Source organism: Papilio polytes, unplaced genomic scaffold (genome assembly GCF_000836215.1).
Source record: "Papilio polytes unplaced genomic scaffold, Ppol_1.0 DF822845.1, whole genome shotgun sequence".
In the NCBI taxonomy this organism is placed as follows: domain Eukaryota; kingdom Metazoa; phylum Arthropoda; class Insecta; order Lepidoptera; family Papilionidae; genus Papilio; species Papilio polytes.
The window spans coordinates 393752-419381 of NW_013526359.1; the positions used below are offsets into that span (position 1 = coordinate 393752).

A 25630-nucleotide genomic window follows, 5' to 3' on the forward strand; every position below is an offset into this window, starting at 1 on the left:
CTACTGCACTTTACGGTTTTTGACATTGTAAATTTAATTTTAAATGAAACAAATGTAGTTATATCTAGACTAAAATAAACTTTTTTTATACTCATATAACTTAAACGACTGTCTATCTCTATGTTTTAAACTAGCTGTTTCTCGCTACTCTATCCGCGTTTAAAAAAATTAATAAAAAATATAGGCTATGTTACTCACAGATGAATTACCATGCTAATTGTAAAAGAATTTTTAAAATCGAACCAGTAGTTTTAACGTGAATCGAAAACTTACAAAAATGGAAATATTTCCTCTTTACAATATTGTAGTAATCATACTTCATTCTAATATTGTAAATGGAAAAGTTGAGAGGGATGGATGTCTGTTTGTTTGAGTTTGTAGCTTAAACAGCTAAACGTATCTCTATAATGTTGGGCATAGACGTAGAGAGATAATCTGGAAGAACACATAGGTTACTCACTTTTGTTTTTTAATTCTACGCGGACGGTGTTGCGGGCGAAAACTGGTATAATATATATGCATTACTATATTATAGTATAGAAGTAAAGATAAAATTAAATGTCTTGTTGAAATGATGGTACACATAATCCCATTGCTTAAAAAGTAGGAATGAAAATATGAAATGTTTACAGTATTCTTTACCGCTTAAAAGACCTTAAAAGTTAAAGACATTCCGCGCGGTAAGATGGATGAGTGCTTCTGTAGCTTTTGTACTAAAGCGTGTACGTTCCATGATAGCGAACTAGCCGAGCGAAGACGGTAATAATTCAACGTTTTAAGTGGTGTTGCTTTTAAAGTCGCATCGTTATATGAAAACTTTAACCTTGGAAACCAATAACAAGTTATATGAAAAATTCAAAACAAAATTGTTGTTTTCAAAAATACTTTAAATAAAAAAACCGAGCGAAATACGATGGCTAAGATATGTAAAACGTATTGGTGTGACCCTAGTAAAAGGCGAGGGATTAATAACGAAAAACGTTAAAAATTTCCCTAAAATATTTAATTGTACGCTGTAGCGTTCGTGTACGAAACACTAAAATTGTTGCAAAAATTAAGCACATATTTACGACGATCAAATAAAAACAGGGATCTGTAAATTATTATTTTTTCGCCATCAGAATTACACATACAAAAATACTAAAACGTTACTTAAGACTATAAATGTGTAAAATAATAAGTAAATTCAAATTTAGTAATGACCATTTATTACAAATTGATTTGATAAAAAAACTAACCGATAGAGTAACTCTTTTTGTTCTCGGCTCAATATTATAGTTACTTTCTAAAATTAATTTCTTCTGTTATTTCACAAGATTAACATTGTTCATATTTTAATATAATGCGATAAATTAAATTCTAAATAAAATAATTCGAATGTTGATTTTGACATAAGTTACGCAACCGCATCATATAAAAAATGCATTTATGGCCCAGAACTACTCCGAAAAAAGGCCATTTTTAAAGTAGCAATTAGTATAAAAAAATGTTTATATTTCACTATAAAGTATTGTTATTTTTAGATCTGTTTATTGTATTCAAAACAATCTGCGCGCACGCGTTCGAAATAAAACTAAAAAGAGGGTAATAAAAAAATTAAACCTCACCTGAACCGTTTCAAAAATCGCCAGGTACATTTTACAAATATCACTGAAACTTTACAAGTGAATATCTATGTTCAGAATTCATACACTTAAACGGAGAAAGTTAGGACATTCGTAGCTTTGACGCGGGTAGGCGAAAGTTATATTGCACGAAGGAGCGTGCGGACATAACCCCGTACCGACAGAGTAATGGCGCGCGAGGGACTAAGGGGAGGAAGGGGAGGGGAGCTTGGTACGCATGCGCGGTGCTCGCCGCGCCCGGAGTCGCTTGACGTCACCCGGAGGCCGATTCACGGACCCCGGCCTCAACATACTCGCCTCGTTCCAAACGCCTATATCAATCTCCTTTAGGGTCCTTATAAATCTTAACATTAACGGCTCACTGCGATACGTTAATCAACTTTTTTATCTATTACATAGAATACAGCATACATTCTTGTTTTAGCTTTTAATAAATATATCTAGATGCTACCTAGATACTACGCAGTAACTGTGTAAATATACAACCGAAAGAATCCTTACAAGTCTTTTCGGCATTCCATTGAATTATATTATAAACATTACATTAAAATCAGAAAGAAAATTTCTATTTAAATTAAAATTAAACAGTATAAACATGTTTTTAAAATTTGTAATGGACGTATTCCTTACTACTGAATTTCTAGAACAATAGTCGGGTAGTCTAAGAATGTGACTTTCACAATTTTCAATCCAGTCACGATGCATTAGTTCAACGTAGTGTATAAAATTCACAGTTCCCTCGCCTTCTAGAAATGACTCCGATAACAAACGATTGCAGGCCCGTCTCACTCGTGCGGCCAATCTCTTTGTATCCCCGACATCTGACAATCGTCGAGATTACAGTGTCTCTGAAAAAATCACAAGCGAACGTGCGTGTACCGATTTCGTTTTGTCAAATGCGTAACTGTATTTTCGGGAGTAAAGGAAGTTTATCTAATCTTGGGATACAATTTTATTAGTCAAATTCGTACATAATCCAAATAGTAAACGAGTAAATGGAATTCAAAACAAGTTGTTTTGTGGGATTTTAATATTTGGCATTCACAAAATTTGCATTTAGCGATCTTGTGTTGCCGTTGCCCATGGGCGTCGAATCAATTAGCATTTAACGTTTGCGGATATTCTATTCTCCATAAAAAAAAAAAAAACAAAGAAGTCTGTCTGCTACTGACGTTTCTTAATGAGGACTTTCTTTTATGTTTGCATTATTTCATAGGTAATTGATTATTATTTGCTACGAAAAATGTTGTAATAGATCATTTTTACATTTTCAAGGAACCATAGAATGTCCAAATATGCGATAAGTATCTTAAAGTTGCTGCAACACATTGTGTCACTTCACTTTACGGACTATCAACAAAACTTAAAGCCTCACTGAATTCTGAAATGTTTTTCGCAAACACCGTAAAGTAAATTCCGGTAAGTGAAAATACGAACAGATAAAACCTCTCCTGGTTTTATTTTCAATTTCCAAAAGTATTTGTTATTGTAACACTTTTCTACTATACATCAGTATAGTGTATCTATTTAAAACAGAAAACTTTTTTAGCGATTTTCTTACAAAATGTTTTCATTAAGTAACATACTTAGTTAATAAAAAAAATAGATAAAGATTTCTTTAGATTTCTTTAGAATCAACCTATTTCGTCTATTGTTTTAATTTTATTGAAATAGAAAGCAAATTGCATACGTTTTTCTCTCTCTACAAATTATATTAATATTTTCTATACATTTGTATCTATACAATAACTTTTGTACTATCTCATTGTTTTCATAAAATACATTACATTACGTAACTTTACCCTGTAAACTGATAATAACGCTATTTATATTCAAATTGCAATTTATTGTGCCACGTGCGAACAAACGCCAGAGTTTTTCAACATTACATGAAATGAAACGTCGCATACATGTTGTATTTACACGCGGTAATACAAACAGATAAATTGGAACACAGGTAAAATATCCAGTCAAAGAATGAAATTTGCTTCCCACTTGGATCGAATATCGTTCAGCAAACTGTCACGATAAGAGCTATGATTAACTCGACATAGTTTTTGAGTATCAAATGGGTCGGAAATAAATGTCTTAAACTGTACAAATAACGGTACGATATTATTACTTTTTTATTTGTTTAAATTCATTTCATAAAACCGCTCTATTCATAATTTTTATTCACATTTGCATGCCTGCCGTATCATTATGAATAGAATAAAAGATAGAAATGAATAAAAGGCATACTTTTTACGAGCTTCGTCAACTTTACAATGTAGAATACATTTTACTTTATTGTATTCATCTATTTTTAATATGCATTTGTAAATGCACATAAAAACTTCAGTCACAGCGAAAAAAAGTACAGACAAAATTAAATTACGTCTGCCACCGATAGGATTCAACCTGACGCTAGAAATTACCTCGCGATCTGTCGAACACAATCTGGTTATAGATAATTCATTAAACAACAATCTTTAGTAGAGAAATTAAACTAGAAAACCTGCCCTAGATGGCGCTGATGTCTAGTATAATTTATGTTTTTGATTTATGTAATAATTGTTATTTTATTCTAAACTATTAGCTTTCGCGCGCGATTCCGTTCGCGCTGAAAAAAAACTAAGTAAGTAGCCTATGCCTTCCAGACTGTGTTCTACATCTGTGACAAATTTAATCGAGATTTTTTAGCAGTTAGAGCTATCAACTCTAACAAACATCCATCATACTTTTCATATTAATATTATGTGTAAATGCGAAAGTTTAGATAGATGGATGGATGAATGTTTGTTAGAGTTTGTAGCCATAACTTCTGGACGAATATATTTGTAATTTGGTATAGATGTAGAGAACTGGAAAAACACATAGGCTGCTTTTTTTTTAATTCCACGCAAATTGAGTCGCGGGCGTAAGCTAGTATAATATAACAGCAATCCAGATTTACTTTTAATATCAATATTTGAATTTCTGCAAATAATAGAGCACTATAAATAATCAGTAGGTAACATTTCTAAGTGCTCTTAGACGTCGACAATAATAAATTGAACAGTTGCATTCCATAATGACAGAGCTATCCAGCTGGTTTTATTGTTAACTGAATGGGTCAACTCGAGCGAGGAATTACTAAGACATAGTTCAAAGTAAACGTACTTCTAGAGCTTTACTGAAACACGTAAATGCATTGAACGCATTTTGAACTCCACCATACAAATATACATCTTACTTTATTATATTTAAATGCATATTTTAGTCCCTTTTCCTTTTCACTCTGTTCTTAAGAGGAAAGGATGGGAAGGAAAAGTGGATTTGACGGTGGAGGAGACGCATAGAAAGGGGAAATGTCCTCTTTATGTGCGTCTCCTCCTCCGTCAATTAAGGGAAGGTAACGCATTTGCAATTGCGGTTGTTTATGGGCAGCGGTCGCTTGCCATTTCGGTGGATTCCACCGATTTGCCACCTTATATTATAAAAAAAAAATATATATTAAAATTGAATCCATGATATCAATTAAACGGATATATTTACCTTTTTTTAATACACACTGTCGCAATATTAACAATACTATCATCATCATCATCACCAGCTCACTTTATGTCCCCACTGAAGCGCTCGGAGCCTACCCCAACTCAGGGATGACTAGGCCATAGCCAAACCACGCTGGCCCACTGCTGGTTGATTGACTTCACACATATCTTTGAATTTCTTCACCGATATGTGCAGGTTGCATCACAGTTTTCCTTCACCGTAAGAACGTCGGCTAAAAATCACATTGGTAAATAGCGGGATTCGAACCCAAGGCCTGTAGATAACAAGTCAAGTGCTTTAACCACTGAGCCACGGGCGCTCTAAAATAATATAAATAATTTAATTCAACGCTTCAACTCGGTACGCTAACATCTAAAGTATGTCGACTTGGAGAATAAAATATTCGTAACAAATAAGCGTGCAGTATTCGTGTTGTATAAAGTGATCCGTTTGTACGGCCTCTGATACCTCATGCGAGAAATTGTTTATTGAAACTTCGTGAATTCGTTTTTATAGGCTTATTTAACTGTATTCTATTCGTTTACTGTAAATCGATTAATAATCGAGTTATTTTATCGTTTATCCTTAGTTTCATTGCTTTTTTATAAGAAATCCTAACAAAACTGTAATAAAACACGATCACAATTATTTAAGGAATATTATTCTTCATTTACAATACACAAAAAAAGGCAAATGATCATCGAATTTTTGCGTACAAGTGAACGAGAGACTTGATTAAATTTTCATGAACGAAAACTTCCCTACAGGAACATATTTACACGTTTAGCCCTTTGCGTCATTTATATGTGAGCCGTTTTATGCCGTTAGATTTACCGACCTGAATATGAAACTACTTCAGTACTTTGTTGTTAAAGTATAGTAACTTTTAGTTATATGAAAACAAGCTGTATTATGCAATGATAAACATGTGATTTAAAAGAACGACATGAGAAACCATACAAATAAACCTGTGGTCATATGCCATCTAGAGTTTTTTATGTAAGATTTTTAATTCAAGATAATTATTTCATCTTTCGAATCTTGCATTGTTAAAAAATGCAAGTGTAACAAAGTAATTAAATCATGCTGCCAATTAGTAGAAAAGGCTCTTTAATTAATTACTAACTTTGTGGACATTGTATCACAATAGATTGTAGAACTCTTGTTTGTACATTTAAGAGAAAATTGCACGTAACCTCTCGTAACGTTTGATTTATACTCTTTCTATGAACGTTAATTTAAGTGACAGCCGCTAAATTAGATATGTAATGTGTTTGTTTTCAAGCAGATTTATTCTACAGATTATGTTAACATACCTTACTATTACCAATTAAGTACAAATTAATTTATAGCCGTGTCATTCATCACTGAATTTACATTAATGTGACTACAAGAGATATACAGTGACATGTGAACTACGAGTACTACAATAAAGCATTTTATTTGTTTACTAGCTGTTGCCTCCGACTTCGCCCACGCAATATTAAGATAAAAAAAAGCTATAATATGCCCGTCTATGTCAGCTACCCTTCAATGAAAGTATGGTCGAAATCGGCCCAGCCGTTTCGGAGTTTTCCCGGAACAAACGCGATTTGCGGACAGACAGACAATTTTTTTAAATGCGATTTTCGTTATCAGCAACGTAAATACATTATCTTCTCGAAATCTGGAATTTTTCTTTTGATATTACTAACAGACACTCTAATTTCATTACATGTATAGATACATAATGTTTTTAAATTATTTTATTAATGCTACTTAACTATACGGAAATTACAATAGTAATAAAAATTTGATTATACTTTGATGTGAATTAAAATGTTTAAAATTTGCGTCATTCGGATATCATTGTTTGACATGTTCAATTCCAGTACATTTTCGGAAGTAGCCTTTTCTGCTTTTAACGTATCAGTATTTACTTTATTTAAACCGAATAAAATACGAACTGCAGAATATTTAACATTCGCGATACGTAGAAATAACAAATGATGTTCACATTTTCGAGCATTCGTGCGAGGGTTGATTAAATTTGCACAAACGAAACTTCTCCACGTATTTACGTTTATTAACTTTTCCATTGTTTATGTTACTAAGGACTTTGTAATGCTCTTCAAATTCATAAACATACGAGAATTGCTGATTTTTATCTGAACATTTTCTTCGCCCATTTTATAAGTAATATTTTTTTTATTAATGTCACAAGTTGTTTTCAATAGTTATATCGTAATATCTACAACAAACATAACTTCACGCCCGTGACTAGAGGGGTAAGGAGATATTATAGGGAGGAAAAAGAGGTTCAGGCACATTTCTCTAGCCTCCTTCACATTCATACTTGTTGATATGCTAATCTTTTTGTTTAAATTAAATTTCTTCGGTATAATATTTCTTGTTGTGATTAATTAGTATTTGAAAAACTAGATTGAAAGCTATACGCTCTAATAGGCAATAAGCTCAGGGGCACTCTTCAAGTAAAGTGGCCGACTCATTTATACGTTTTTCAAAGAACTTAATATGAAAAAATGAGATAGATTTTTTATGGTAATGGTCGTTTTTAAATATTTTATCATCTATTTTTTTTCTATCATGAGTTGGCAAACGAGCAAGCGGCCACCTGAATCTACCAAAATGGCAAAGCGAGCGCTGCCCATAGACATTCGCAATAGCGGATGTGTTGCCTACCCTTAATCAACGGAGGAGGAGACGCACATAAAGAGGACATTTCCCCTTACTATGCGTCTCCTCCAGCGTCAAATCAACATTCCCTTATCATCATTTTATTGTAAGAGAAGGAAAAGGGACCAAAGTTGGACCTTCGGAACCACACTCATCCGACGAAACGCGAAATTGCTTCTACTTTACGCCTGCCTTCTGTTTGGTCGGGGTATTGCACCGGGCGAACCGACCCACTCGTGTGGAGATGTTAAAGCGGGCTCTACCACTGTTATTTGCAAGTAGTAGTAAGCAATACATTTTTAAATTGATAATTGTTATTGATCATATGTTAAAATAGTGTTTTTATTGTAAATCCTAGTTTATTCTAAATTATTTATTTCATTATGAGCGGTTATTTTTTTATAAATTATAAAATATAAGAGGATCTTGTAAATCCAAGTGTCTCGTTTAACTATGTCAGTTGTATTGTCTCAATGAAATTGAAATGGAGCTACGCTATTGCTCGGACCTGTTCAAACGTCTGTGGCTCTTTAATGCCGCTTAAGCTGATTGCATTGGATATTGTACTGATGTAATATTACACAACCAATACCGTTAAAGGAATCTGTTTGAATTTTCAAATAATCATAAATTGAAAGTTATGTCCGAAGTGTTAGTTCTTCGCTTTCACATGCTTTAAATTTGGCGAAAAAAGAATATAACCTTGTTTTAATTTGTCCTTAAATGTCTCTGGAACTTTGTTATTTTTTCAGTCTTTTAGGCCAAACGCCTATTTTAATTATGGCTCACAAAGGGATTTGTTTGCATAGTAAAAGTGCAGAATGCTTTGTATAAAACGCTTTGTACATTTTGTACTATTTCTTTGTCATTTTTGTTATACAGTATGATTAAAAATTGAATAAAATTTTAATATTAATATTTTGAGTATATAGCTTAGACTTAAAATCTAGTCTACGCCTAACATTTTATATAACTCCATATTTTATCACAAATAAAATAAATTTTGTCACCATCTTGAAGAAAACTAATATTAAAAGTGCAAGTATCTCGTAAAGATTCCGAATGTCTAATAGAAAACTCATAGCTGTGCCATTCTGCTGAAACTTTAATCAGTTGGATGACCTTTTCAAATAATATATTTCTTTATTTGCGAATAACTTTATTATCTAAGCTTTAGGCTATAAATGAAAAAAGACACATAAATATTTATATCGAGAAAATGACGAGGATTTAATTTTTTTTTACAAATCTTTCCTCTTTATACAGTACAGATAACCGTAAAAAAGGTTAAACTAACAGTCAAAATTCGGCGGTCAAATGTTCAATATTCCCATCCAATAAATCCAATAAAGGAATATTGACAGGGCTAATAAATTCGAAGTATTTTTTAAAAGTTGCAAGTGTGATTAATGTGCCAAAGCTAACGACGTCACTGGCCTGGGCGATGTGCCAATTTTTATCTCGCCCCCACTTACAAGGGCACTCGACTGACTCTCATAACCTGACCTAAAAGGCAAAAACCTTTTTATTCTATCCCTCATGACCACTAATAGAATAGAGCACAGACATATCAAAACAGAAAAAAAAAACAAAAATCCTAATTTCAATAACATTTGTTTTTATACTCGATTCCGAACAACTAATACAGTTTCCTTTTTGTCATATTTTTATAAAGACGCATATAAAACTCTTCTCTCTCAAAATATTTATTTAAACAAACATGGTACATGTTGGTAAATAAATATTATATATTATATATTTATTTAAATAAAATAATATTTAAATATAATACCATTCATTCTAAATATTATATGTCTAATGCAACAATGTTTCTGATTCCAACTTCACTATAGGCATTATAAACGTTTATTTAAGACAAACCGTTCAACTGTTCCCTTAACCCACATTCAGAACTAAAGCTAAGTGTTCCAATAATAAGTTCGAGTGCTGTGGGAAAAGGCGGTTTGATTTGTTTCTCTTACAAATGTAAGTTAAGTGGTTAATTTTTCTCAGTCTGTTTCAGTTCTCTTGAGTATAAAAGTTTTTCGCTTTTATTTTACAATAGCGAAGAAATTAACGTGTGTCATTATTAGCTTGGATTAATTAAATTTAAATCAGGTATACAAATCTTTAACAAGTCGTCTATAGTCAGATTTAGTCATCTGACTCAACAAAACATTTCAGAAAAGACGGTTATAGTATGAAAAGGATCTTGAACATCATTTTTGGGAGGGCACTAAAAAGATTTATGTTTTACTTATGTCTACCGGGTCAGACAAGTGACAAGACTATAGTAATATTGCAATGAAGCCTAGAAATATTATTCGAAATAGGCGTATTGAAAAGCACGTAGCTAGTATATTTATGTAAATGTAATTTAATGAATTTATTATGCAAATGTAATAATTTCATATTCAAATAATACACACGAAGAAGCTTCAATTGGAATTTATTCATTGAATTTCAGATATTGAATACGTGTGAAAACTGCTTATAATAATGTTTAATTATTGTAACATTAATACTAAGTGTAAATCGTAGACGATTTTCAACATTTGCTCTTTATTTCTGCGCCAACACCAATTTTGGATAACCGGTGTTAGCGCCTGCGAAAACTATTTGGCAATGTTTTTCTAGCGAAAAAGGCACCAAAGCATAGACAAATCAAGGGGCGGATTATTATCCGAAACGAAAGCTGCTAATTAAGTTTCAGATACATTATTACTATCAAGTTTAGCTTTATTTAATTGTATCTGTAAACATATATTTTCATTAAAATATTTCTTAGTTAAGATTTTTAATCCAAATATAGTACGTGCCCGAGAACTCAGCAATTCCCGTGAGGTTTGCGGCGTTTCGTCTCGAAACTCATCGGGAATACGTTCGATGCTTATTTGGTTGTGCTAGCTATGACCTAATTAATGGAGTGTCTTTTGATGACCGACTTTATTCTGAAAACTGAATACCTCTTTGAAATTATGTGTAATTCCTATCGTATACTGATGATCAAATTGACAATCCTAAACATCATGAAATTTGTAGTAACCTTTATGATAGTAAATTAATTTGAAAAGACTATCAATAATTACAAAAACCTTATTTTTCTGCACAAATTCACTGCAGCTTGTTAGTTATTCATTAAGGAATTAAAACTAACCGCTATACAGAATTTAAAAACTCAATTACCCGTGCTTTTCTGTTGAAATCCTTTTGAAAATATTTTCATGATTTCAGGCTAAAAATTCAGTGAAAATACGAAATGAATGTCTCGTTTTCTTTAGAAAAGATATCTATAGACTCTTGACACAATATTTTTATGTGAATCGCAGTTTCTTTATTATGATAATGTAATGTTTACTCAAGTAATCGTGTGTTTATACCAAATACACAGGACAGAAATGACTGGCCGATTTTAATTGTCTTTAAGAAAGTTCTGTGTCTAAAATAATATGCCTTCAACAAATAATTAGAATACGCAAAGGTGTCAGAGACAGGCGAGAAATCCTTTGCTAATAACGCAAGCAAAGATAATAAATTGGCACCGAGCCACGCTGTTGACATTCTCGCCAGGGTTATTAAAACTTAGCGACATTAGCGCTTTTGTAAGCTCACAAAAACACTTTCAAATTAGCCTGTAACTTTTTTATTAGCTTACACTTACGTAGTACACTTAAATGAAGCAAAAAAATCTAGTAATTTGTACAATTTAAAAAAAAAACCTGAGTAATTGGTCAAATAGTTCAGTCTAAAGAAGGTATATGTGAGTGTGAGATACTAACTGTTACTCGCGACTTCGTCCACGGGGACTTAAAAATTGTAAATAAATATAGCTTATGTTACTTAGCGATAACGTAGCTCTTTAATGGTAAATCGGCCTAGTAGTTTTTGAGTTATTTCAATACATACAGAAATATATATCTTTGTTTTCTGTACCATAACTATAGATAGACCCACAAAATACTTTACTTTAACATTTAGGCAGTATCGTTAAAATATTGAAAATTTATATAAAGAAATATTTAACAATAACTATAAATAATTAATGGAAATGTATTTAAAAGGGAATTTCGTTATAATTGCGTCCGACACATGCAGAATCCAGTCACACAACGAGCGAAATTAATTTACATGAATTTCAGGACTTGTTTAAAATATCAAATTTGTGGTAATGCAACGTTTTAAACTTGAACACAATTTCATCGTAAATTCATAATAACGTTTACTGATAAACAATATTACGCGTAACAAACAAACAATTTTACGGTTACTTCTAATGTGCCAATACAAACGTCAGTTCAATCAGCATTAATTTTTATAGTAATACGTGAGCTACTCTGAGATCCTAATATCGTAACAAATCTATACTAATTATTCATGATTTCTTTCTATAATGAATTAAATACAAAATAAGTGAGTTACAGTCATATTTTTAGTTTAGACAAGAAGGCAACGTGTTGGAAAAGGAAGTCAATTAACTTCTAGTGTTGCCATGATACAAAAATCTTAAATTATTAAGATTGCACAGACAATAAAAAGGACATATTCAATATGTATTAAACACTAATATTATAAAGAGAAAAGATTTATATTTTTGTATGTATTGATATTACTCAAAAACTACTGGACTGATTTCAAAAATTCTTTCCACATTAATAGTTACGTAAAATACATTTTTTTCACGCGGACTAAGTCGCGAGTAACATCTATAAGAAATAAAAAATCTGAGCCACACTTCCTTTCTGTGGATATAATTAAAGTTGACAAAAGACAAACCTTAAAAAAAGATAAATTATCTGCGAGCCACTGCCATTTGTTCGTTGGCTTATTAAAAGTTTAATAAAAGAACCGTGTCACTCTGTTCGCTAACTTTATCTTACTTTGTCACTACATACATGTTTGCAGAATTTTTTGCAACTGTATAAAAAAAAATTGTTTTAAAATAATGTTTATTATTTTTACGGAAAACAAGTCGACGAAAACTATATAAAATAGCTTACGTTTTTGTTAGTCTCGTCACATTGTTTAAAAATATTTAACTTTGTTTGATTTTGTTTTTTAACGACGACATTTTTAAATCTTTTAAAGCATGTGCTTTAAAAGGTTATAAAACATTTGCTATTTAAGTATAGCAACAATTAGAACGCATAAGCAATTTCATCTCGCAGTATTCGAGTCTGCGAACAAAGCTAGTTGACCGCACACTGTTCGTTCTTTTTTCGACCCCAAGCCGCGATATTGCTTCCGACAAACATCTCTTTGCATGATAATTGCTACATTGAGACTAGCATACAAAATTACTGCCATATTTCCCGTAAACTTTTAGTGCGCTTTCACGCTTAAAGTCATCTATTATGTAAAAATACTAATATGGTTAAATCGAAATTTTTTAACTATTTTATTTACATATTTCAAGGGGCAATCTTTTCTATTGCGGCTTTAAAAATAGTGCAAACAATTTACAATAAACAACACGTGTATATGTCAATCTTACTTATATTATAAATCCAAAAGTTTGAATAGATGGATTTTTGTTTTAGCATGTTTGTAACCTAAACGGCTATGGAGATCTTGATGAAATTTGGTACAGATGTAGGTGATTGTCTGGAAGAACACATGGGCTATTTACTTTTGTTTTTTTTTAATTGCACGCCGACGGAATCGCGGATGAAATCTAGTATGTTTTATAAATGCAGTATCATACTTCATATCCGTCAATTCAAAAATTGTGACATTTATATTGATAGTATTATCTTTTTTTTCTTTTTGAAGAAATAGAGAATATAATATCAAGTTACAAGGTCAAATGTCAAGGCCATGAAATTCTATGGTAGCGTAAAGTCATTTATCAACCCATTGGGTCCCCGCAAAAATTAAGATGTTGGAACTGGCCATTCAATTTGCTCCGGATGTAATCCATTACTATGATAAATCGTTTACTAGAAATATAATCTTTGTCTAGACAATCGGTTCCTTATCAATTACTCTTTCATATAATAAAACATGTCAAATAATTTGTTATATAAAAAACACAATTTGTGTTATTACGTAATTTAAATAACTAATACTAAGATGAACAGATTTGATTATTACTGACATGGTGTTTTTAGTTATTATGTTTTCTGCTAATGCGCTGTAAAATCATGTCAACTAAGATATTCTCAAATGATAAGGAATTTAGAGTAAGTTCCAACCAACTTCCGCTTCGAAGCACTCTGCGAAACTTAGTACAAGCCTTGTCAACTGACATTAGATAAGAAAATGTAGTTAATCAGAAATATTCTTGAAAACTACTAATAATTTTGTTGCTGGTCTATCAATTAAAGATATCTGAATAGGATAATATATTTATTAATTGAAGAACACTGCAACACAGAGATAGGATACGAATGAAAAAGCACTCAAAGGTCAAAACAAAGCCACATATTTAAAACATAAAATCTCAATGTGTTAGAACATAAATGTATTCCAAACACAAATGTCATTAAATGTTTCATAGGAACCCAATCGTTTTGCAACATGTAAACTACAGATTTTCGTTTCAAGAGACTCCTACAATCCCATTTCATTTCCATTCAATGCTAAAATGACCACTATCAGAAGCGAATCAAAGCAGAGGATACCGAGTAATAGCCTTTATATAGCCCGGATTGCTTTTAGTTCCATGAAATTCGAAGGCTGTTGGATATGAAATAGGTTATTAATCAAAGCTAGATTACCACTGTAAAGTGAATGGAATGATCGAGTAAATTATTCTCCGTAATATCAACGTATAAACATCATGCATATCTTTTTGTTTAAATTCAAAGCCGAAATTAAATAAACAGATGCACGTCAGACCATATGGCGGCCATTTTGATATCTAACTTTTTAGGTATTTTATGAAAATTGGGACAGTTATATTATAAAACACAAGCTACTGTTCTTTAATCAAGTGAGAAAAAATGTTTACGTAGAAAATGTTATGTATGCGTTTGAGCTTTGATTCTAATTTATGTATAATTAGGGTTTTGATTAGAATCTGGTATTATTATTATGATTTTTTTATATTTAAAGATGACTTATAAGCATCAATAGACGTAACATAATGTTACCAAGTGGCAATGGAACATTACTAACCCCTTAACATTCTACTTCGATCCATTGAAAATGACTATCATAATCAGTGTTTTACATGTATGTATGTAACACGAGCTGGTTGGTCATGTGTACCTTTTTGGTGGATTTTTGCGCAATATTGCTTCGAACCAATAAAGACCCCTTTGCATCGTGCGACCGACGATTCCTATGTCGTCTATTTTCAAGCAAAAATTTTACCAAATTTTTTGCATAATATCTTTATATTGAGATTCTGTAAAGTTAGTTAATTATTCGTATTCCAATTACTTTGTCTTGACCTCTAATCAATAACTTAAACACTATTTAGAATCTTCTAGAACAAAATATCTTTAGAGTTTATATGCTTTAGAAGACTCTACAGATATTTAAATGGATTTAAAACTCTGTAAATAAAATTTCGAAACATTTTCCCACTTCATTTGAAAACATTTTCCATTTATTTTTATTACGAAAGGCAAGCGGTTTTGTTAACTGGAAACAAGTTATGTTTTCAGTATTCAAACATTTTTACATCTTTTAAATTCCATTTCGACGATTTAAATCGCGATGCTGCTTTTAACATCAACCACTTGTGAGTAAAACCACTTAATATCTGATACTACCACTACATTGTGCAAGAAATAAACAGTTCGTGTAAATTCAATTTAAAGAAGTAACGACATCTATAGACTTCGAAATAATACTTTCAGTTTCATGTGTCCATGCCTATAGTTCTTATAAGTTTAATATTCCACATAATAGATGGCGTAAGAATAGTATGAATATCAACGTTGTAATAATACAATTAATTAAAACAAAATAATTTCATTCTAATCCAAATTACTACGTGCTGTTTACTGTCTGTAACTATGTTTTTTAATAACTCATAACTGTGTCAGATTTATTGCTAACCAATTCCTTTTTGCTCAAAATGCAATTCGAATATTATTGCTGATATTAAAGTACTAGGCGCCGATTATAAAATTGTTGACGGTTTTTAAAACAATAATCAGATGTAGATGCTAAAACAAAATTTAAGTTCAACGTAATGAATTTATTGCTGCTATTTGAAATTATTTAGTTAAACATTAAGGGCCTGTCCCACCACTGGTTGATAAGGTAACAAAATCCGATATTTCCATCATATATTTGACACGTTGAATTGTTGACAGACAATTTTCAATTTAGTGGGACAGGCCCTAAATGTTTTTCCGTAGTATAAAATGGGAACATCAAATGTTTTATCACTAAAGTTTGTATATTGGGTAAACAGTAACTTGATCTAATTACAACAATTTTAAGGCTTTGGTATGTTATATTTATACGTTATAGTCAACAGACAAAATGTTTCTATATGTTTGGTCAATAGATAATACAAAAAATTTACTTTTCAATTTAAATGAACGCGATCAGAAATTCAATTTAGTTAAACTACTTGTATGGTTAAAAATTCAGTCCGTATTATACAAAATTAAATTCAATATCAGCGAGTTGCAATAATCATTTATGTTTCCCTTTTAAGGACGATTGAGGTTAACATAATATAAAAGCTTTTTAGTCAACTCAAAAAATCTAAATGAGAAAATTAATACAAGTAGTAATAAATGATTATAATAGAAGTATAAAAGGAAATTTAACAGACAACGTAAACCCTATAATGTAATGTTAGTTAACAAAATAATACATGCAATAAACTGTTATAAAAAAGATTTCAGTTTGGAAGAGTGACAAGGACGCTTAATCCTTATTTAATTTTGACAGATGATCTTAATATGAAATATAATTTTGAAGCTAAAAATGTAATAAATTGTGGCAAGATATAAATCTGCTATTTATATTATGACAACGCTTTGAATAAATTCGAATAAAAAATACGCACATTATACATGTTTAATTTTACGTCTAGTTGTCAGTAAATATTTCCACGGCATTATTCTACGTTGCAGCACGAAAATAATATCAATTGTGTTCACTAGTTGGTATCTTTAAGTCCTTCATTGTCAATGTCTGTAGAAAGAAAGAATAGAGTGTCGAATCACGCACCATGAAAACCCACCTTTACATTCCTATACTTAGTAATTGCAAAGAAACTCAGCCGACCTTGACGTTCACTATATTCACATAACATTTTACTGATCTCGTATTTCCAGCTCAGATTACAGTTGAAAAACATCTATCATATACGTATTATGTCACCGTAAAATTGAGACTATCGGTCATTTATCTTATCACTAGATTTCGCCCGCGTCTCCGTCCGCAATTAAAAGAAAGCAATTAGCCTGTGTTCTTCCAGACTATCCTCTACATTTCTACACAAATTTCATCGAGTTGGACTCAGACGTTTAGACTACAAACTCTAACAGTCATCCATCAATTTAAACTTTCGCATTTATAACATTAGTAAAATTAGTAAAAACCCCGTGTAGAATTCGACATCCACATTGCAAACGAGGACCTCGAAGTTGATATAAATTTTGCACTCCAATTCCAAAAGCCGTGCAGCGCTATTTCCATTACAATAGCCTCATCGTAACTAATGCAACACTCTCGCCGTATTTCCTACTGGTACATCAGGATACATCAACTATGACGTCATCCGAAAATCGTTAAGCATAAATTCAGTATTGACACACTTGTATATCCTCGTGTAACAATCAATTCACCCACACTGTGAATATATTGAACTGAAAACCATCTTGATACTTATCGCATTTTACCTGTCTGGTCCGTTTGACATTAGGGACGATGCAGTTTTAATTCACACATGTATTATCTACCGCTGATACTACGGAAAATACTTTGACTTTCAACTATATTGGACAATTATTATAACAATATTCAAAACAACCGTCAGCTAGAGAGTTGTTGCCACTATACTTGTCAGATATGCAAATATGTCAACATCAACATGGACTTTTAATGTAAGTCAATGCAACAACCGTATCCATTGATTTTTCGCCAAAATCCATGCATTTAGTACACCGGAAATTAGGTCGATAACACATGATTGTTTAGTCTCTTATTCTATTCTCTATTTGTAATCCTTGCGAACAATTTTTCACAATCACTATTTCATTGAGTTTTCTAAGGCCGATTATAAGAGCATAGCCTCATATTGTAATAAGTAATGAATAATATTTTTTTTTTATCCTCGCAGTATTTATGGGCATATCCTGTTACGAATTGCTTCAATCAATCTTTAGCGCAAACAAATGTTCGTTTCGAATTAATCGAGGTCTGTTATTTTCGAGATAAAAGAATGCGAAAGTTTTCCTTTTTTATCTAGTATACTAATAGAGTTAATCAAAACCGAAGAAAAATAAATCAAGAAACTTAAGTAATGTAAGAATTCTGTCTTAAAGGGATCTTGTTATTGATACTAGAAAAATTTTAAAAGATGCTTTTTACTTTCAAACAAGATATATCACAAGAAATAGAATAAAACTAATATAATTATGAACTTTATCACCGTATTGCAGAATTAAATCGTGAATTTTTTGTACCATTTGGCAAGTCATCTTACAAACCGTTTCGCTTATCTTTATTACTCACTATTATCCTTAAATGGCTCAAACGGACACCGAAAATGTAGCAGTCCATATAAGACGATGTAATAATAGATTTATTTTTTTCTAAAAAAAAATACATTCTGTAGCTATTTTTTGGAAAATTTGATGCATAAACCTAACCTAAAATTAAAAGGTAGAAAATTGGCAAGCGCGAGTATTTTTTCTTAATTTTTAAAATTTATGGCCTGTTTATGCATGGAGTTAATAATATGAAAGAACAGAATTATTTTATTTGATAGCAGTAATTATTTACAGAGTTCGATATTTATGTTTACAACACAGTGCCGGAGGCCTAATTTTAGTCTCTTTGCCTTTATATCGTTTTCTTAAGAGGAGAGGATGGGAAGGAAAAGACAGATTTGACGGTGAAGGAGACGCATACGTAGGGGACATGTCCTCTTTATCTACGTCTCCTCCTCCGTCAATTAAGGGTAGGCAACGCATCTGAAATTGCGGATGTCTATGGGCAGCGGTCGCTTTCCATTTCGGTGGATTCAGGTTGCCGCTTGCTCGTTTGCCACTTTATATTTAAAAAAAAACCAATAATTTGAATTAACATAGTAACAATCGGTATTTAAAAAATAACACGTAATGTTATGAAAAACGTTATTCTTTCCAACTATAAGATTTTTCTCAGGTTGGATCATTTTATTGGACAAAAGATATATTTTCAATTCATATCTCCATTTACGAATGACATGTAAAGAAAAAAATGACTGATATTGATCAAAGGACGCACATAATGAAGTTTTATTTCATGTGTAAAGACATTAAATCAGCAACAATCAGTAGAATTACAGAAGCCTTTGTGTTTGTGAGACAAAGGCAATTAATATGAAGAAAAATAGAAATTAAAATAAATCGAAAATTATTATTAGTATAGATACTCTACACATGTAAGGTGCAATACGAATAAAGTTTTAATGTGATAAGTAACAAGAAGTACGAAATATCAATGGGTAAGTGATACTACATTTTATGTAAAAGCTATTTTATTTGAAAAAATCCACAGCCCGTGGCCCAGAGGGTTAAATTATTACTAATTTCAAAAATGGGAAATAGCGTATTTGAATATTTAAATATATAAAACCTTCTGAATATCCCGATACAGAAAGAACGAGGGTAGAGTTAGCTTACACATTGAAGGTTTTCATATATCTTCGGACAGAGAAAAAACTAAAAAAATACAATTAAAATATAAAACTGTGTGTAGAGTTTATAGATACGATATAATTTGAGTTAACCATTAAAAACATTAATCAGTGACTTTTAGAAGATATCCGATTCTAAATGATTCGTTTCAATACGCGTAGTCATCAATGTGGAAACTATGAAAGGTTTTGGTTTCTCCTGTGAATCATGATTAAATTTTTATTGGAATTGGATACATTTTCAATTGTGATCGCGGGAAATCCGAGCAAAAGGTTATGGTCAAAAATAAACCTATCAGCCGGAACGAGCAACTCACGATCTGGTGACGGCGAGGTCGTGTCAATGTTGCATTTTACGAATTTCAAATTTAATCGGTAAGGTCACATCAGAAGTTGACTAAAAAGATTCCAGTCCCGAGTTCTATGACCTATGTCGCATACTATTTGGTATGTTTTTTGTTAAGAGACTCTTTATTAAACTTAAAATAGCAGCAAGTAAGTCTTTCACCTTTCTTACCAATAATTTAAGTCTTACGTGTTATTTATTACTTGTAGATTTTATAAAAATGTGTTTATGTTAAAAGTCATGATGTAATTACTTTTGCAAAATTTTTGTGCTGTTTAATGATATGTTGAATTTCGTAATATAAATATTTAAAGCAAAAACTATTTCCCTAGCATCGTAGTGACGAAGGTAACCGGCGTAAGTGGTACTCGCCGCTCCACGCGAGGAAGTAAGGCAATACTCGCCTAAAATTTCAATGAACCGTGACCGGTACTTAGCATAGCTATAAAATTTCCTTTTAATCTTGCACAAACATTTTGGTGTACAGCGTTTATAAATTTTCTAACGTAGCCACCGTTGAAAAGAGACGACTCTGTTTTTCTCTTTCGCGGGCAATGACAGCGAGGTCTCTAGAGGCGCGCGCGCAGTCGCAAGTAAAAGTAACTTTTAACAATACCTTGGCGGCGCCTGCGCGCTGCGTACGTCAGTTTTGCCAACTCCTACTGCGCGGCAGAACGTACAACGTTACTAACTTTTTCTTACGTCGGTGGCCAGTGTTATTCTTTACTGCAAAAATAATTTAAAAAAAGTGTTTCTTAACTTTCCACGTGAATATTGGTGACGTTTAAAGGTTTTTATACTATAAAAGTTTGAATAATTTAAAGTTATCATATGCTGAAGTTATTGGATGTTATACACGATTGGACGTAAGTAATTTTCTTAATAAAGCAAATAATAAACGTATTCTAGACTTGGCCATCTGCCTACACACATGTATGACATCCGTTCGCAAATGTTATCTTCGGCGACGAATGAAACGGACAGTCCGATACTGCATATTGCAATTTACATACACAGTTATATGATAAATTTTGTGTACTCGTAATTATTGGTTGTATTTCACACGATGGTCAGTTTACAAATCGTGTGACGAAAGTTGTTTACGGGCCCTGGCGGGGACTGGTCAAGGGGCTAGTCGATTGCCTACTGATTGCTATGGACAAGCTGTATTCAGTTCACTTGGAACTGGTTTCAGTTGTTGCAGACACGTGTAGCCTTGCTAAAGATAGAAAACCTTAATATTTCTCTGCACCATACTTGCATAAATACTTTAGTTTACTTATATCACTTAGAGCTTAATAACTTAGTAGCTAAGCGTTTGACGTCCGTCGCTATAGTCATGAGTTAAGATCCCAACTTGTATTACAATTTTCATTTAAGTTTAAAATATTCGAATGGTATTTACCATCCAAAAGGCTCTATTAAACAATTTCTAGTACTTCCAGAAAAATTATTCATATCTCTTATTATTTTATATATTCGAAGAGAAGCTTTGGTGCTAAGCATTAGTGTAAGAAGATACTGTCATATACTTCATCAATGAATAAACTTTTTCTGATATCTAAATGCCACATTTTACATTTGCATTGCAGCAGGTACAATTTATTAATAATTGTTAACTATTATTACAGAATAATAAAGGAAATATAATAATACTATTAGGTAACAAGTTGTGCTGTATTACTTAACATTCAACGATTATTTGGCAGACGTAAGCAAATTTATGAATATCATACGTAATGAGGACAATTGCACTCATACGTCATTGTAAAAATAATTTAAATTGGATAGAGAAGGCAATTTAGACCTAGTTTTTGATGAATTATGTTTATAATACTCTTCTATTTTGTTTGTTATTGTGGTATATTAGAGAATGTCAAAAACAGACAGCTAAAATCTGAAACAACAGACTTCAGGTGTCTGGTCTAGTCGAATAGATTTATTAATTTTGTAAACTTGTTTTAGAAGTTCGTACAAGGAAAGCCAGCGTCCACGATTACAATGAGCTATGTAAAGTTGATTGAAGGTCAAATGACCAGACGGCGACTCCTTTCAAATAAGCAATTAAATTTAATGTCAAACTAATTGTCTCCAACAAAACATGCTGCTGTAATAATCATCGTTTAATGACCATTAAGGAGGAACCTTAATGTTAAATTAGTATGAATAATTAGACTGGGACTTCTTTAGTTTTAAATACTATTGGAAAATATTGTTACAAAGCATCTTTTAAGTTTTTTCAGTCAATTCAAAATTCTTAAAACATTTTTTATTTTTGGAAATGATGTTAATAAAACAATATACTGACTAGATTAATTTATGCACGTTTCAAATCAAACTGGTTCAATTATAATAAATCTGAATACAAAAAATCATTCTAGAAAACTCAGCAGTCCATATGACATTTGATGTCTAGATAAATATGTGATTTTCATTTATTTTTATGTACTTATTTTAAATTTTATTTATGTTACCATGTACAATGGGTCGAATACTTTTTAAGAAACAATGACTGTAATAATATTTATTTACTATTACCAGTACTATTAATTTGTGACAATTGGCTTTAACATATCCTATTACTTCAAATTAACTAAATATAAATTCTATTATAGTAAAAAGTATGCTACTGCTTAAGAAAAAGTGTCGGTAGACATAATCATGGTTACGCAAGTAATGATTCTCTTAAATTCCTTATTCTTAATTACCTTATAATTATTAAATAATTCAAATTTTAGTGAATTACTCTCATACATAATACATTATTTTTAATGTTGAAGTAACTTCATATTTATTTATAAAACTTATTACTTTTATGTTGATGATAAAGGAAGCATAAACGCTTTCGTTTTGTATAGTCAAAAGCTCGGATGAATTATTAATTGATAATACATTTCTTATATTGGCATATGTACTGTACAGTCGATACACGATAAGCAAGAACTGAGTAACAAAGTAACCTCTTTAAGTATGAAATAGAAACCTTTATAAAATTTGTGGAACCTACATTTTTGTACGCGGATCTAATAGCTGCTCCCTATCTATACCTCAATATTCGTATTATTAACCAATGTTTCCACCTAATACACCTGTACAGAAACATTATGTTATCTCTATTTAATCAACGGGCAAGAGAGAGACGGCAACGCGGATGCATATTAAAAATGAAATTATGGTGTACTTTACGTCCGATAGGGGCTCTACACAATTCTTGTAGGTGCAAATTTTGTCGCTGTCCTTACTAATACTTACTCGCAAATTTTCGTGTTGGATCCTTTTTGTTTTGAAATAGCGAATGTATCAATAACTACGGTTGTCAATCAGAGAACGCTGCGAGGAACGTTTCCACTTTGATACTTCAACACGCAATTCAATACACGATCGATGTCGTAAATTATTATGATCTACATTATTATTATAATACCGATGATATAATCTTAGGTTAACGTTCGTAATAAATTCTCACATTTGCAATACGCATTAATAAAACGAAGAGTTTTTGCCAAATTGACATCTAAGTTCATGAGAACTAAGAACATTATCATCTTGCGGAGGTGAAAGAATCGAATAAATCTGCAATTAGGTTAACGATTCTTAACATAAAACGTGTGTCATACGTTAAGTCGATTATTAAATTGATATCGAATATATAATCGAATCGTTTAATCGATTCTCAGACGACCTTTATTCGGTGGCGCAACTAACGCGCACCCGCGATTCGCTTCAATGAACACTTTCCAACGACCCCACTGTACGCAGACAACTTGAACTCTTGTCGCTGTCAACTATTAAAGTAACCTTGGATTTTAGTTTAGAAATTAGAACTGCATTGCGAAATCCGGGTCCCACCAAGATATCAAATATTATCGCAAATATTTATAAAGATTACACAAGCTTTCAACTTCAACTTAAAACAGTTAAGTTCTTTTTACTTGTTTATTTTTAACTTTTTAAAGTTCAAGATAATCATTAATATTTTTACAGCTTTAGTTCTTTTAATATGATAAACAACAAGTCGAGGAAAACATTTGTTTGACACCTATGAGACAATAAAAACCAGTAAAAGGTCAAATTAATATCGTTATATTATTTTTCTACATTCAGAAATAACTTACAAAAATAAAGAAGAACGAAATGTATGTAAATTGGTCATCGAAATGTCATCCGTTTGAGTTTAAGCTATCTCAAACTCACTTGTTTGCGCGTCTTGAAATATTCAAACTGTAACCTTGAAGTGTGTCTTTATCTTGCCATGTTTAACAGCAGTTTGAATAAATATCTCTCTTATTTGTTACTTTTTATTAAAATTTAACGTTTAAAAAAATCCTACTAAGATTTGCAAACTCTAATCCATAAATTACAAGCGCTCTATTTAGGTTTTACAAACGTCTATTCATTTAACAATAAGAATAAAAATATCAAAACATTAATAAGCGAGATTGTACTGCCACGTAATTCCAATAACATAAAAGTTTATCAAGCACTCTATCTGCCTATACAAAGCGCATACTTATTTTTAAAAACAAAAGAAAACAGAACACCGTAACACGCGATACTTTTGTAATAACACCACACATCTAGTATTGCAATCAGTTCCCTTCGCGCGGCAATTGGAAAATGAAGTGTTTCGACAGGTTACTTAGCAGTCGACTGACACGTCGGCACACAATACCGTCTATGATGAGTTTGATGCACAACGACCTTCAACGTAATCGTATCTAATCACAAATAACCCGTCACATGTACACATGGAAAGTTGGTAAAGGTCAGGGCGAGACCTGTTGCTTTTTAAAGTAACAATGAACATTGCGATAGATGTCCCGTCAATGACCAATTCGTTTGTAATTGTCTTAACAATTGATGTAAAGTGAATGTTAACTATAGGACTTTTATCAAAAACAAAATGACAAAAGTGTTTATACTTGTAGATAGAAAGATAAAGCGCTGTTTCTATTACTCGTCTGCTTAAAGCACACGGCCGTTTAGCGCCGGCCTCATGAGCACGGGATGCGGTCGATGTAAGTTGGAAGTCATCGGCAAACCTTCTACGCGCGGATAACATTTCCTACTCTTAATTAATAGCAACACGAAAATCTAATTAAATCTAGGACTTTTATTTTGTACTGTGTTTACATAAGCATTGGCTATCGTCACTTCAAAAATGTCATATTTATTCGAATTATTTTAGTACAACAACAGAAAGAGAAATCTGTTTTTTCTCCTATTAGCGTCGCGGCCTCGCTTGGCTGAGAACAATGTTTTATCTGTTACTACATACTTAAGTAATCAGCGAGATTTACGAACAGGAATTCAACGTTATCGTGTCCTTCAATGACCCCGCTGCAAGTTATGCACAAAAATTTTAACCGTCTAGTTCAGTGATTCTCAAAGGTAAAGATTTTTATGTAATAATATCAAACGAAAAACTAGTGTAATGAATGTCAACAGTACAAAATGAGAAATAAAGATAATGAAGTTTATTGGAAGTTCGTATAGAAATATTTTACATTCGTATTGAAATCATTTTTAGGATCGAGTAAAGCTGAATTTAAATTTCGCAAAATTATACATTCATTGACACTTTTAAAAATAGGCCTAAAGTTTTTTTAATTTCAATGTTTAAAATCTCATGTATTAAAGTTTCTCGATTTG

At 31.8% G+C, this 25630-nt stretch overlaps 1 protein-coding gene across 1 annotated transcript in view; it reads left to right on the plus strand.

Annotated features, from left to right (window-relative positions):
• Positions 1-20571: 20571 nt before the first annotated feature.
• The window catches only part of LOC106105540 (flocculation protein FLO11-like), a 37253-nt gene continuing 32194 nt past the window's right edge, over positions 20572-25630 (plus strand). Inside the window, exon 1 of the mRNA XM_013285913.1 lies at positions 20572-20844. The gene's annotated coding sequence lies outside the window, so the exon portion shown is untranslated. The remainder of the gene's footprint in view (positions 20845-25630) is intronic.